General features: G+C 46.2%; 1 pseudogene across 1 annotated transcript; it reads right to left on the reverse strand.

Annotated features, from left to right (window-relative positions):
• Window positions 1-255: 255 nt before the first annotated feature.
• LOC309550134 lies at window positions 256-716 on the reverse strand (annotated as a pseudogene). Its single transcript has one exon. The product of its transcript is annotated as an uncharacterized misc_RNA (transcript).
• Window positions 717-12,643: the final 11,927 nt, after the last annotated feature.

Below are 12,643 nucleotides of genomic sequence, written 5' to 3' on the forward strand. Positions count from 1 at the left end.
AATCTGATTTTTTTTTTTTTCATTGTAGCAATCAACCAGTACAAGCAAAGCATCAATAAAAAACGTTTTACAAAAAAAAAACCTAGCGCTTTCTTGGCCATGATGACGGTAAAGATTCTCTAGTGCACGTGGGTTTACAGTATATAAAAAGTCATCATCCTTTAAAATGTACAGTTATAAAGCACGTCATCTACAAGTTAGAGTCAACCATGTCTCTTAAGCTATAAAATGTCTGGGAGGGGGGAAGAGATGGAATTAGGTGGACTCTTTCACTTCTGTGGAATCTCTGTTCTGTCTTGTTTTTTAGCTTTGGTTAACTTGTCTTCTTCTTCTGCTGCACGTTTCATAGGATGCCCATCAGATTCAGTCTCATCGCTTTCACCTTCCTCCTCCTCCTCCTCATGTTCACCCTCGCCCTCGCCCTCCCCTTCTACTTCATTCTCCTCCTCCTCTTCAGCATCCTCAGGGTTATCTTTGTTGTGTTCTGTACCATTTTCTTCAGTTCCGTTCTTCGCTTTGTCGCTCCCATTCTCTTTCTTCTCTGGCTCCTCTACTACTTCCTTCTTCTCTTTAAGATCCTTGGTGGCGGGGACCTCAGCGGGGTCAGTGGTAGTGTCTACCTTGATATCGGCCATGATTCCCGGCAGAGCAGAAAGAAAAACAGATCTTGGAGAAGACGGAGGATGGAGATCGGAAAGAGTATGAGGAGAGGAATGAGATTATCTTTTTATCTTAATTTGAAAAAAAAGGCGGATTTTAGAAAAAGTATATGGCAAATCATTTAGTTTTCTGATATTTTAATATTCATCATAAAGTAATATTCAACAATAAATCAATGTCAGCAATTTGGTTCTGACAGCACCCACTAGGGTTGGCATGGAAAAGGTTTGCATTTTTTGCATTGCGATGAGGGAACTGGTCTGGGTTCAGTTCATGGGAGAAACCCAGCCTGAAATCCACAAATGGCTAACGCAGCACCCAAACCCCACTAAAGCATATGAGAGCTAAATCTTTATTTTCTTCTGGCCTTTTTCAACACCAATTTGCAGGTTTTTGGTAAAAAAAAAAAAAAAGGGGGGGGCACGGATAGGTGGCCACCGGTGCCATGGAGGACACGTGCCAAGATAATAATATTTATTTTAATAAATTACACTGTGTTGTCAAAAGTATTGGGATGCCTACCTTTACACGCACATAACCTTTAATGGCATCCCAGCCATAGTCCGTAGGGTTCAATATTGAGTTGGCCCACCCTTTGCAGCTATAACAGCTTCAACTCTTCTGGATAGGCTGTCCACAAGGTTTAGAGGTGTCTCTGTGGAAATGTTGACCATTCTTCCAGAAGTGCATTTGTGAGATCAGGCACTGATGCTGGATGAGAAGGTTTGGCTCGCAGTCCTCTTCAGGAAATGCCTTCCAAGCAGAAAACCCCTCTGGCAAAGCAGCTTGTTCATGTTGATGAGGACAAAGGCCTCTTCCCCAAAACCCTGGCCTGGTGGTTGTGGGGGTCTGGGTGTGGAGGTTTATTAGAATCTGGAAAAGACAGTTTTACACATGTCCTTTAAAAAAAGAATTCCCATGATGTACATACACCATAATTCAAATCTTCCAGCATTGTAGATCTACACCAATGACAGTGCCTACTGTCCTGCTAAAAGAACAAAGAAATGCTGCCTGTAGACATACATCTGAATCTGATGACTGCTCACCCACTACTGACAGCTCTGATGGATGAGAGCTGCTATATACAAAGGGCAAGGTCTCCCAGGTGATGTCATTGACCGTACTGTATATGGTCATGTTCAAATAATGATGTCACCAGGGAGACCCTGCCTTATTGTATAGATCAGATGTGTGTCATAGGTTGTCATTTTTTTTTTCATTTGGCGAGTCAGCAGGCATCAGACATTGTGATTCATGTGGATCTACATCGCTAAATAAGGTCAGGTGCATGGCCTAGGCGAATGATGGCTCAAGCAATACATTGTGGGCAAAGAAAGAGGAGAAGAGATCCAGTGCTGTGCATGGATGCATCCCTTCCCCCCTCTCTTGCTTTTCACACAGGGATTTAGGCCAATGGCTCCTGCTACTGTCAGTCAAATGCAGTGAGGAGAAAGCAGGGAGTGGGCTAATTCCCGCTGTGTGCGTCTATGGAGCAATGCTCCATAAACACATACACAGCTCGGGAGCAAGCATGCTCTGTGTGCCCCCATAGCAAGCTGCTTTCTATGGGGACCAGGGCTGGTACAAGGCTTTGGGGGGGTGGGAGGGGCACCTATCCTGGGTGCCGTTGTAATCGGTGATGGGGGGAGCGCACTGGGAGCTTCTTCTGCTTCTCCTGCCTCACAGGAGTTACTGTCCCTCCGGTTACTGCATAATATATAGATTCCCTGACCCCTCTATTCCAGCAACTTTAACTTTGCCTTATCTGTACTGCACCCATTATTCACTCCTCCCCTTCCAAGCTCACCCCCACCTGTTAGCTTGTTCTCCTTTCCGGTTGGGTCACTTCTGTCTTCCTTGTTGGTCACCGCTTTGTCTGTCTCATCTCACTTCCAGCACGTCTCTTTACCTTCCCAGCACAATTGTAAGTCAGCACTGTTTCTTCTGCTCCTCTCTGCTGTTCAGATTAACTGTTCACCTTCTTCTATCAGCTGTCTCATCCATAAATCTGCACTGCGCGCCCTGCAGCCCCTGGTCCCAGCTCTGGGCATTCCACACAGCAGTTTGGCTGACACCTTTTCTATCCCAGTTTAGTCCTTCACTAACTGTCCTGTCCCTGTGCCTTACCATTTCCTCTGCAGTCCTTCACTCTGCTCTTCATTAACACACATTCTTACTACCCCAGACCACCCCCCGCCCCCCGCCGCCTATTCACGCATTCTTATACCTAATACCCGGTGAGCTGTGGTTTGCCCACAGTGTGATTGTATGTGCGGTTTACCTGGATTTTAGGTGCGGTTCCATTGAATTCTTTTACACAGTGTATTTTCATAAAAGCGCATCAAAGTCCTGCATGCTGCATCTTTGATGCGGTTTAAGAAAATGCACTGTGTAATAAAATTCAATGGAAGCGAACCTGAAACCCAGTTAAACAGCACATACAATCACACTGTGGCCAAACCGCAGCATGAGCCAGCTATAAGGCTATGTTCACACCTTTGCATGTCAGCCACAAAATTGTGGCTTTCCTGACACACACAGAAGTCCACTGTCCATTAGTAGACGTGTGGCAGTGCCATTATTTGGTAATGGCACCCCCACACATCTGCTAACACATGCATTTTCACATGCACAAAACCACATAGTGTCTCAAAAGTGAAACATCTGGGGTCTGTTAGAGCCCTGATATTGCAGCAAAGCTCTCCGAACAGGGCAGTTAAAAATTAAAAAAAAAAAATATTTAATTTTAAAAACTATATAAAAAGTAAAAAAAAGGTTTAAAAAATAAATAATTAAGGGCTTGTTCACACGTCATTTGGTCCCTGAAAAGCAATCAGCATTTAGATTGCTCTTCAGAGAGCATTTAACAGGTGGTAAAGAGCCATTGTATAGCCTTCTTACTGCCTGCTTTAACCCCTCCAACCCTGCACTAGCATACTGCAACCATGTGCATTGCACACAGTTGTGGGGCACTTGCAGAGCAGAACGATTCACTTCAATGGGTTCAGTTAAACAAGGAGTATAATTCATGCTGCAGTAGTGAGTGAAGCAAAACATCATGGCTGCAGCATGTGTACATTCCCAGGCACTCCCTCTGCAGCTAAAGGGTGTAGCGTTTGAGGCACCCAGGGGGTGCCAGTAAATTTATAATTTAACCACGCCCACTCACCGCTGCGGCGCCACTTTCTCCCTGAGATGTTCCTCATTTCAAAGGTTGGATGATATGTGTGATATTTCAGCGCGAGGGGCGTGGCCGGATGTGAGCGAGGGTAGACGTGCCGGACCGGAGCTCTCTGTTAATCCTGCAACTTACCTCCGTTTTCGGTGTGCGGTGGGGCTGCTCTCCTATACCATCTTGTGGGGGAAGCTCTCAGGTCTCCAGCGATGCCATCCTCGACCCCAAAACCCGCCCGGCAGCCGCCACAGGACCAGCGCCAGACCCGCTCCGTCAAGAGCCAGGGCTCGGGCTCCGCCTCCGCCATCTTGGCGCCGACGTCTTCCCGGAAGAGCGGTGGTACGGGTGCAGGCATGGAGTCTCAGAAGCCTACGGACCCCGTGCTCTCCGGCACTTCTCAGGGACAGGCTCAGGAGGTGGTCGCGGACCAGCGGGCGATCACGGCCCCCATCCTAGAAGCCATAGATGCTTGCAAAGCGGCATTGATGGTAGGCATAGATCACCTGGCATCGGAGTGCACGCTCATCCGCCATGACCTGGATAAATTCAGGGGGAGACTCACTGCTGCAGAGGATCGCATCTCGGAGGTGGAAGACAGCTCACACTCCCATGGCGCTCAGCTGGCTGAACTCCAGAACATTGTGAAATCCTTGCAACACCGAGCTGACGATGCGGAGGATAGACAGCGCCGAAATAATGTAAGGGTGGTGGGGCTTCCTGAGGGGCTGGAGGGGAAAAAGCCTGCTACATTTGCGGAGCAGTTCTTCAAACAACTGCTCTCTCTGGAGAATTTACCCCCCACGTATGTGGTAGAAAGGGCTCATAGAGTGCCAACTGGGGCCAGACCCCCTGGAGCCCCCCCCTGTCCGTTCCTGGTGAAGTTCCTCAATTACAGGGACAGAGACATGCTCCTCTCGGAGGCGCGGAAACACCCTGAACTTCGTTCTGAGAACGCGTGTGTCATGCTATTCCCCGATTTCTCGGCGGAGACACAACGCCGCAGGCGTTCCTTTACGGATGTCAGGAAGCGCCTAAGGGCCAAGGAACTTATCTATAGCATGCAATATCCTAGCAGGCTCAGAGTACAGTACAAGGGCTCGGTGAAATTCTTTGACACTCCTCAAGAGGCTTCGGACTGGCTGGATGGCGTGTGATGAGTCCTGACTGCCAGTGCTCTCGGCTGGCTCCCCTTTGGATGTGGTCCGTTTTTTCTTTTTACTTTTTTTGTTTTCCTGTTGTACGCTGCCCCTGCTGACTTTCTCCTCCTGTCGTACCATTCTTTCTGGATATCTACGGCTTGTTGATGGTTTAGGAATGTCTACTTTTGGGGTTCCCTATCCTGCTATCTGGAGACTGGTTATTGGAGGAGGGGTGTGTCGTGGCGCCCTCCTTGCACACTGGGTGATCCGGTCTCAGAGACTCCATCGGAACTGTAAGAACATCTTCTTTACCGGACTGTTGCTCACATTGGAAAACTGACGTGCGTCACTGTTTTTTTTGGGCAGTTTGGGATTGAAGCCGCATACCAGACTACGTTTTTCACGTTTTGGGAAAGCTCGTTTTTGTTCAACTTTCCCTTTTTCTTTGTTTGTTGGGGGGGTTGTTCTGGTATAATGGCATGGGGAGTTCTGCACCAGCACCTGTTTTTGTTTGCTCATGTATATTTTGAGGGGGTAATTTATGGGTCCCTTTTTTTTTTCATCCTGCCCATAGCCCTTACCTGGGCTCTGTGTAATTTTTTTCTAGATTCCCATGGCTGACAATATAAAACTTCTCTCATGGAATGTGAGGGGCCTGAACAATAAGTTCAAACGTGCCAGTGTCTTTCAGTATTTAAAGCTCATTAAGCCACATGTCATCCTCCTGCAGGAGACCCACCTTGATGGGAACTTGATTTTGGCTCTCCGTAGGCCGTGGATACAAAGGGCGTTTCATGCCACGTACTCCACCTATGCTAGAGGGGTCTCCATCCTCATTAGTAAATCTATCCCATGTTCGATCCAGCGGGTGATCTCCGATCCAGGGGGCAGATACGTGGCTGTGCTTTTGGATATGTACTCTGTTACCATGCTGTTGGTCGCTGTTTATGTGCCTCCACCTTTTCAGATACAACTGCTATATGATTTAACTGATAAGTTGGCTGAATATATGCATTTACCTGTACTGTTCATGGGTGATTTTAATGCCATCCTGGATGCTACCTTGGATACTTCCAACCCCAATAGACCGCCCTCGGTGGATCTGCTCACCTGGGCTTCCACGGTGGGCTTGACTGAACTTTGGAGATGGAAGCATCCGCTCTTGAGGGAATACTCTCACCTGTCCACCGCTCATCGTTCCTCTGCTCGCATAGATCTGGCGTTTGGTACTGCCAGAATGCAATCCCTTTTGACTGCCTCGGAATACAGGGCCGGGGGAGTGTCTGATCACAACCCGCTACTCTTGACAGTGAACCTCCAATTGGGGGCTGGAGTGCGGGGTTGGCGCCTGGCTGCGGGCTGGCTCCAACAGGATCAGGTCGCTTCCCACCTTGAAAAGTCGATCCAGTCATATTGGCCGGAAAATGTGGACTCAGCTGATCAGAGAGTGGTGTGGGAGGCATTTAAGTCAGTGGCGAGGGGAGAGTGTATATCGGCCATTAAATCCGCTAGGAAAGATCACAATGAGGAGGTGAGGATGTTACAGGAGGAGGAGCGGAGATGTGCGGAGGAGAACGCGGCCTTGCCGTCTGATTCCAGCTATGCTGCATTGCTGGAGGCGAGACGCCTTCTCTCTCTTCACGTCTCTGATCTTGCTTCTATATTCGCACAGGGCGATAAGAATGGCAAGTTCCTGGCACTGCTGGTGGCTGACCAGCAGCCGCCAGTTAATATCCCGCTTATCAGGGCCGCTGGGGGTGTGCTCAGGTCGGATCCTCGTGACTAGTGTTGAGCGAACACGGACTGTATTATTCGTGTTCGTACCGAATAATTGGATTTTTTGTACCCGAACACGGACACGGACACTTTACTGTATGTTCGGGTAAAAATCCGTGTTCGGTCGTTTTATTTCCGGGTTTTGCATGCTTTGGCGCTCTTTTCATGGCGGGCTTTCAACAGCCAATCAACAATCGTTTAACTGGTGTGCCTTAAGCCATCCCAGCCATGCCTGCAAATGTCTCAGTAGCTGTGATTGGCCGTCTGAAGCATGTGACCAAGTCTTTATAAGTTCGAGGCAGCCGCAGCGGCGTCATTATGCTGCTTAGATTCAGGGACAGAGAGCACACATCAACGTGCTGGCTGCTGATTAGGGAAAGATAGGCAGGAAAAAACCATTTGTGTCCGGATAGAATTGAGGGACAGGTCGGAGTGTTTAGGCAGGGCGAGTTGTAGGCATTTTAGGGATAGAGTCTGCTGAATTATATAGGGTCAGTGTCTTCTACAAACTACAATCGATATTGCTGTGTGGGGGGTGGGGTGAATCTGCACTCAATCCTGATCTACGATCTCTTCTCAATCCTGTTAGGGACAGAGTCTGCTGAATTTTAGGGAAACTGTGTTCTACAAACTACAATCGATATTGCTGTGTGGGGGGTGGGGTGAATCTGCACTCAATCCTGATCTACGATCTCTTCTCAATCCTGTTAGGGACAGAGTCTGCTGAATTTTAGGGAAACTGTGTTCTACAAACTACAATCGATATTGCTGTGTGGGGGGTGGGGTGAATCTGCACTCAATCCTGATCTACGATCTCTTCTCAATCCTGTTAGGGACAGAGTCTGCTGAATTTTAGGGAAACTGTGTTCTACAAACTACAATCGATATTGCTGTGTGGTGTGGGATTGGAGATAGGCAGGTGTCAGTGATCCACATCCATTTTTCTGTGTGTGAGCTGCAGTGAACACAATCTTTTTGGGCTGCAGTGAACACAATCTTTTTGGGCTGCAGTGAACACAATCTTTTTGGGCTGCAGTGAACACAATCTTTTTGGGCTGCAGTGAACACAATCTTTTTGGGCTGCAGTGAACACAATCTTTTTGGGGTGCAGTGAACAAAATCTTTTTGGGGTGCAGTGAACACAATCCTTTTTGGTGTGCAGTGAACACAATCTTTGTGGGGTGCAGTGAACAAAATCCTTTGTGGGGTGCAGTGAACACAATCTTTTTGGGGTGCAGTGAACAAAATCCTTTTTGGGGTGCAGTGAACAACATCCTTTTTGGGGTGCAGTGAACACAATCTTTTTGGGGTGCAGTGAACAAAATCCTTTGTGGGGTGCAGTGAACACAATCTTTTTGGGGTGCAGTGAACACAATCTTTTTGGGGTGGAGTGAACAACATCCTTTTTGGGGTGCAGTGAACAAAATCCTTTTTGGGGTGCAGTGAACAAAATCATTTTTGGGGTGCAGTGAACACAATCTTTTTGGGGTGCAGTGAACACAATCTTTGTGGGGTGCAGTGAACACAATCTTTTTGGGGTGGAGTGAACAACATCCTTTTTGGGGTGCAGTGAACAACATCCTTTTTGGGGTGCAGTGAACACAATCTTTTTGGGGTGCAGTGAACACAATCTTTGTGGGGTACAGTGAACAGAATCTTTGTGGGGTGCAGTGAACAAAATCTTTGGGGGGTACAGTGAACACAATCTTTGTGAGGTGCAGTGAACACAATCTTTGTGGGGTGCAGTGAACACAATCATTGTGGGGTGCAGTGAACTCAATCTTTGTGGGGTACAGTGAACACAATCTCATACTGAAGGTTTGAGGGTGCTGCCTGTTCCATACTCCCCCTACTCCTCATCTAGCCTTTTAGGGGTACAAACAATAGTAATTGGGGCCTAGTGTGGTTGTGTACGTGTGATATACATACACTTTTTTGGGATCATATTTTCTATTCCGCTATTTAATCAAAAACCTTTGGGGATCAGTTAAATTGGGGGATAGTCTGTGTTGGTACGTGTGAGAGAGATCCACCTTTCCAAGTTGTTGGGGTTCATCTCATACTTCTGAAGGTTTGAGGGTGCTGCCTGTTCCATACTCCCCCCTACTCCTAGCCTTTTAGGGGTACAAACAATAGTAATTGGGGCCTAGTGTGGTTGTGTACGTGTGATATACATACACTTTTTTGGGATCATATTTTCTATTCCGCTATTTAATCAAAAACCTCTGGGGATCAGTTAAATTGGGGGATAGTCTGTGTTGGTACGTGTGAGAGAGATCCACCTTTCCAAGTTGTTGGGGTTCATCTCATACTTCTGAAGGTTTGAGGGTGCTGCCTGTTCCATACTCCCCCTACTCCTAGCCTTTTAGGGGTACAAACAATAGTAATTGGGGCCTAGTGTGGTTGTGTACGTGTGATATACATACACTTTTTTGGGATCATATTTTCTATTCCGCTATTTAATCAAAAACCTCTGGGGATCAGTTAAATTGGGGGATAGTCTGTGTTGGTACGTGTGAGAGAGATCCACCTTTCCAAGTTGTTGGGGTTCATCTCATACTTCTGAAGGTTTGAGGGTGCTGCCTGTTCCATACTCCCCCTACTCCTAGCCTTTTAGGGGTACAAACAATAGTAATTGGGGCCTAGTGTGGTTGTGTACGTGTGATATACATACACTTTTTTGGGATCATATTTTCTATTCCGCTATTTAATCAAAAACCTCTGGGGATCAGTTAAATTGGGGGATAGTCTGTGTTGGTACGTGTGAGAGAGATCCACCTTTCCAAGTTGTTGGGGTTCATCTCATACTTCTGAAGGTTTGAGGGTGCTGCCTGTTCCATACTCCCCCTACTCCTAGCCTTTTAGGGGTACAAACAATAGTAATTGGGGCCTAGTGTGGTTGTGTACGTGTGATATACATACACTTTTTTGGGATCATATTTTCTATTCCGCTATTTAATCAAAAACCTTTGGGGATCAGTTAAATTGGGGGATAGTCTGTGTTGGTACGTGTGAGAGAGATCCACCTTTCCAAGTTGTTGGGGTTCATCTCATACTTCTGAAGGTTTGAGGGTGCTGCCTGTTCCATACTCCCCCTACTCCTAGCCTTTTAGGGGTACAAACAATAGTAATTGGGGCCTAGTGTGGTTGTGTACGTGTGATATACATACACTTTTTTGGGATCATATTTTCTATTCCGCTATTTAATCAAAAACCTCTGGGGATCAGTTAAATTGGGGGATAGTCTGTGTTGGTACGTGTGAGAGAGATCCACCTTTCCAAGTTGTTGGGGTTCATCTCATACTTCTGAAGGTTTGAGGGTGCTGCCTGTTCCATACTCCCCCCTACTCCTAGCCTTTTAGGGGTACAAACAATAGTAATTGGGGCCTAGTGTGGTTGTGTACGTGTGATATACATACACTTTTTTGGGATCATATTTTCTATTCCGCTATTTAATCAAAAACCTTTGGGGATCAGTTAAATTGGGGGATAGTCTGTGTTGGTACGTGTGAGAGAGATCCACCTTTCCAAGTTGTTGGGGTTCATCTCATACTTCTGAAGGTTTGAGGGTGCTGCCTGTTCCATACTCCCCCCTACTCCTAGCCTTTTAGGGGTACAAACAATAGTAATTGGGGCCTAGTGTGGTTGTGTACGTGTGATATACATACACTTTTTTGGGATCATATTTTCTATTCCGCTATTTAATCAAAAACCTTTGGGGATCAGTTAAATTGGGGGATAGTCTGTGTTGGTACGTGTGAGAGAGATCCACCTTTCCAAGTTGTTGGGGTTCATCTCATACTTCTGAAGGTTTGAGGGTGCTGCCTGTTCCATACCCCCCCTACTCCTCATCTAGCCTTTTAGGGGTACAAACAATAGTAATTGGGGCCTAGTGTGGTTGTGTACGTGCGAGATACATACACTTTTTTTGATCATATTTCCTATTCCGCTATTCAATAAAAACCTTTGGGGATCAATTAAATTGCGGGATAGTCTGTGTCGGTACGTGTGAGATCCACCTTTCCAAGTTTTTGGGGTTCATCTCATACTTCTGAAGCTTTGAGGGTGCTGCCTGTTCCATACTCCTCCTCCTCCTCATCCATCCTTTTAGGTGTACAAACAATAGTAATTGGGGCCTAGTGTGCTTCTGTACGTGTGAGATACATACACATTTTTTGATCATATTTCCTATTCCGCTATTCAATAAAAACCTTTGGGGATCAATTAAATTGCGGAATAGTCTGTGTCGGTACGTGTGAGATCCACCTTTCCAAGTTTTTGGGGTTCATCTCATACTTCTGAAGCTTTGAGGGTGCTGCCTGTTCCATACTCCTCCTCCTCCTCATCCATCCTTTTAGGTGTACAAACAATAGTAATTGGGGCCTAGTGTGCTTCTGTACGTGTGAGATACATACACATTTTTTGATCATATTTCCTATTCCGCTATTCAATAAAAACCTTTGGGGATCAATTAAATTGCGGAATAGTCTGTGTCGGTACGTGTGAGATCCACCTTTCCAAGTTTTTGGGGTTCATCTCATACTTCTGAAGCTTTGAGGGTGCTGCCTGTTCCATACTCCTCCTCCTCCTCATCCATCCTTTTAGGTGTACAAACAATAGTAATTGGGGCCTAGTGTGCTTCTGTACGTGTGAGATACATACACATTTTTTGATCATATTTCCTATTCCGCTATTCAATAAAAACCTTTGGGGATCAATTAAATTGCGGGATAGTCTGTGTCGGTACGTGTGAGATCCACCTTTCCAAGTTTTTGGGGTTCATCTCATACTTCTGAAGCTTTGAGGGTGCTGCCTGTTCCATACTCCTCCTCCTCCTCATCCATCCTTTTAGGTGTACAAACAATAGTAATTGGGGCCTAGTGTGCTTCTGTACGTGTGAGATACATACACATTTTTTGATCATATTTCCTATTCCGCTATTCAATAAAAACCTTTGGGGATCAATTAAATTGCGGAATAGTCTGTGTCGGTACGTGTGAGATCCACCTTTCCAAGTTTTTGGGGTTCATCTCATACTTCTGAAGCTTTGAGGGTGCTGCCTGTTCCATACTCCTCCTCCTCCTCATCCATCCTTTTAGGTGTACAAACAATAGTAATTGGGGCCTAGTGTGCTTCTGTACGTGTGAGATACATACACATTTTTTGATCATATTTCCTATTCCGCTATTCAATAAAAACCTTTGGGGATCAATTAAATTGCGGAATAGTCTGTGTCGGTACGTGTGAGATCCACCTTTCCAAGTTTTTGGGGTTCATCTCATACTTCTGAAGCTTTGAGGGTGCTGCCTGTTCCATACTCCTCCTCCTCCTCATCCATCCTTTTAGGTGTACAAACAATAGTAATTGGGGCCTAGTGTGGTTGTGTACGTGCGAGATACATACACTTTTTTTGATCATATTTCCTATTCCGCTATTCAATAAAAACCTTTGAGGATCAATTGAATTGCGGGATAGTCTGTGTCGGTACGTGTGAGAGAGATCCACCTTTCCAAGTTGTTGGGGTTCATCTCATACTTCTGAAGGTTTGAGGGTGCTGCCTGTTCCATACCCCCCCTACTCCTCATCTAGCCTTTTAGGGGTACAAACAATAGTAATTGGGGCCTAGTGTGGTTGTGTACGTGCGAGATACATACACTTTTTTTGATCATATTTCCTATTCCGCTATTCAATAAAAACCTTTGAGGATCAATTGAATTGCGGGATAGTCTGTGTCGGTACGTGTGAGAGAGATCCACCTTTCCAAGTTGTTGGGGTTCATCTCATACTTCTGAAGGTTTGAGGGTGCTGCCTGTTCCATACTCCCCCTACTCCTCATCTAGCCTTTTAGGGGTACAAACAATAGTAATTGGGGCCTAGTGTGGTTGTGTAC

Source organism: Pelophylax lessonae (genome assembly GCF_965119305.1).
Source record: "Pelophylax lessonae genome assembly, chromosome: 3".
NCBI classification, from domain to species: domain Eukaryota; kingdom Metazoa; phylum Chordata; class Amphibia; order Anura; family Ranidae; genus Pelophylax; species Pelophylax lessonae.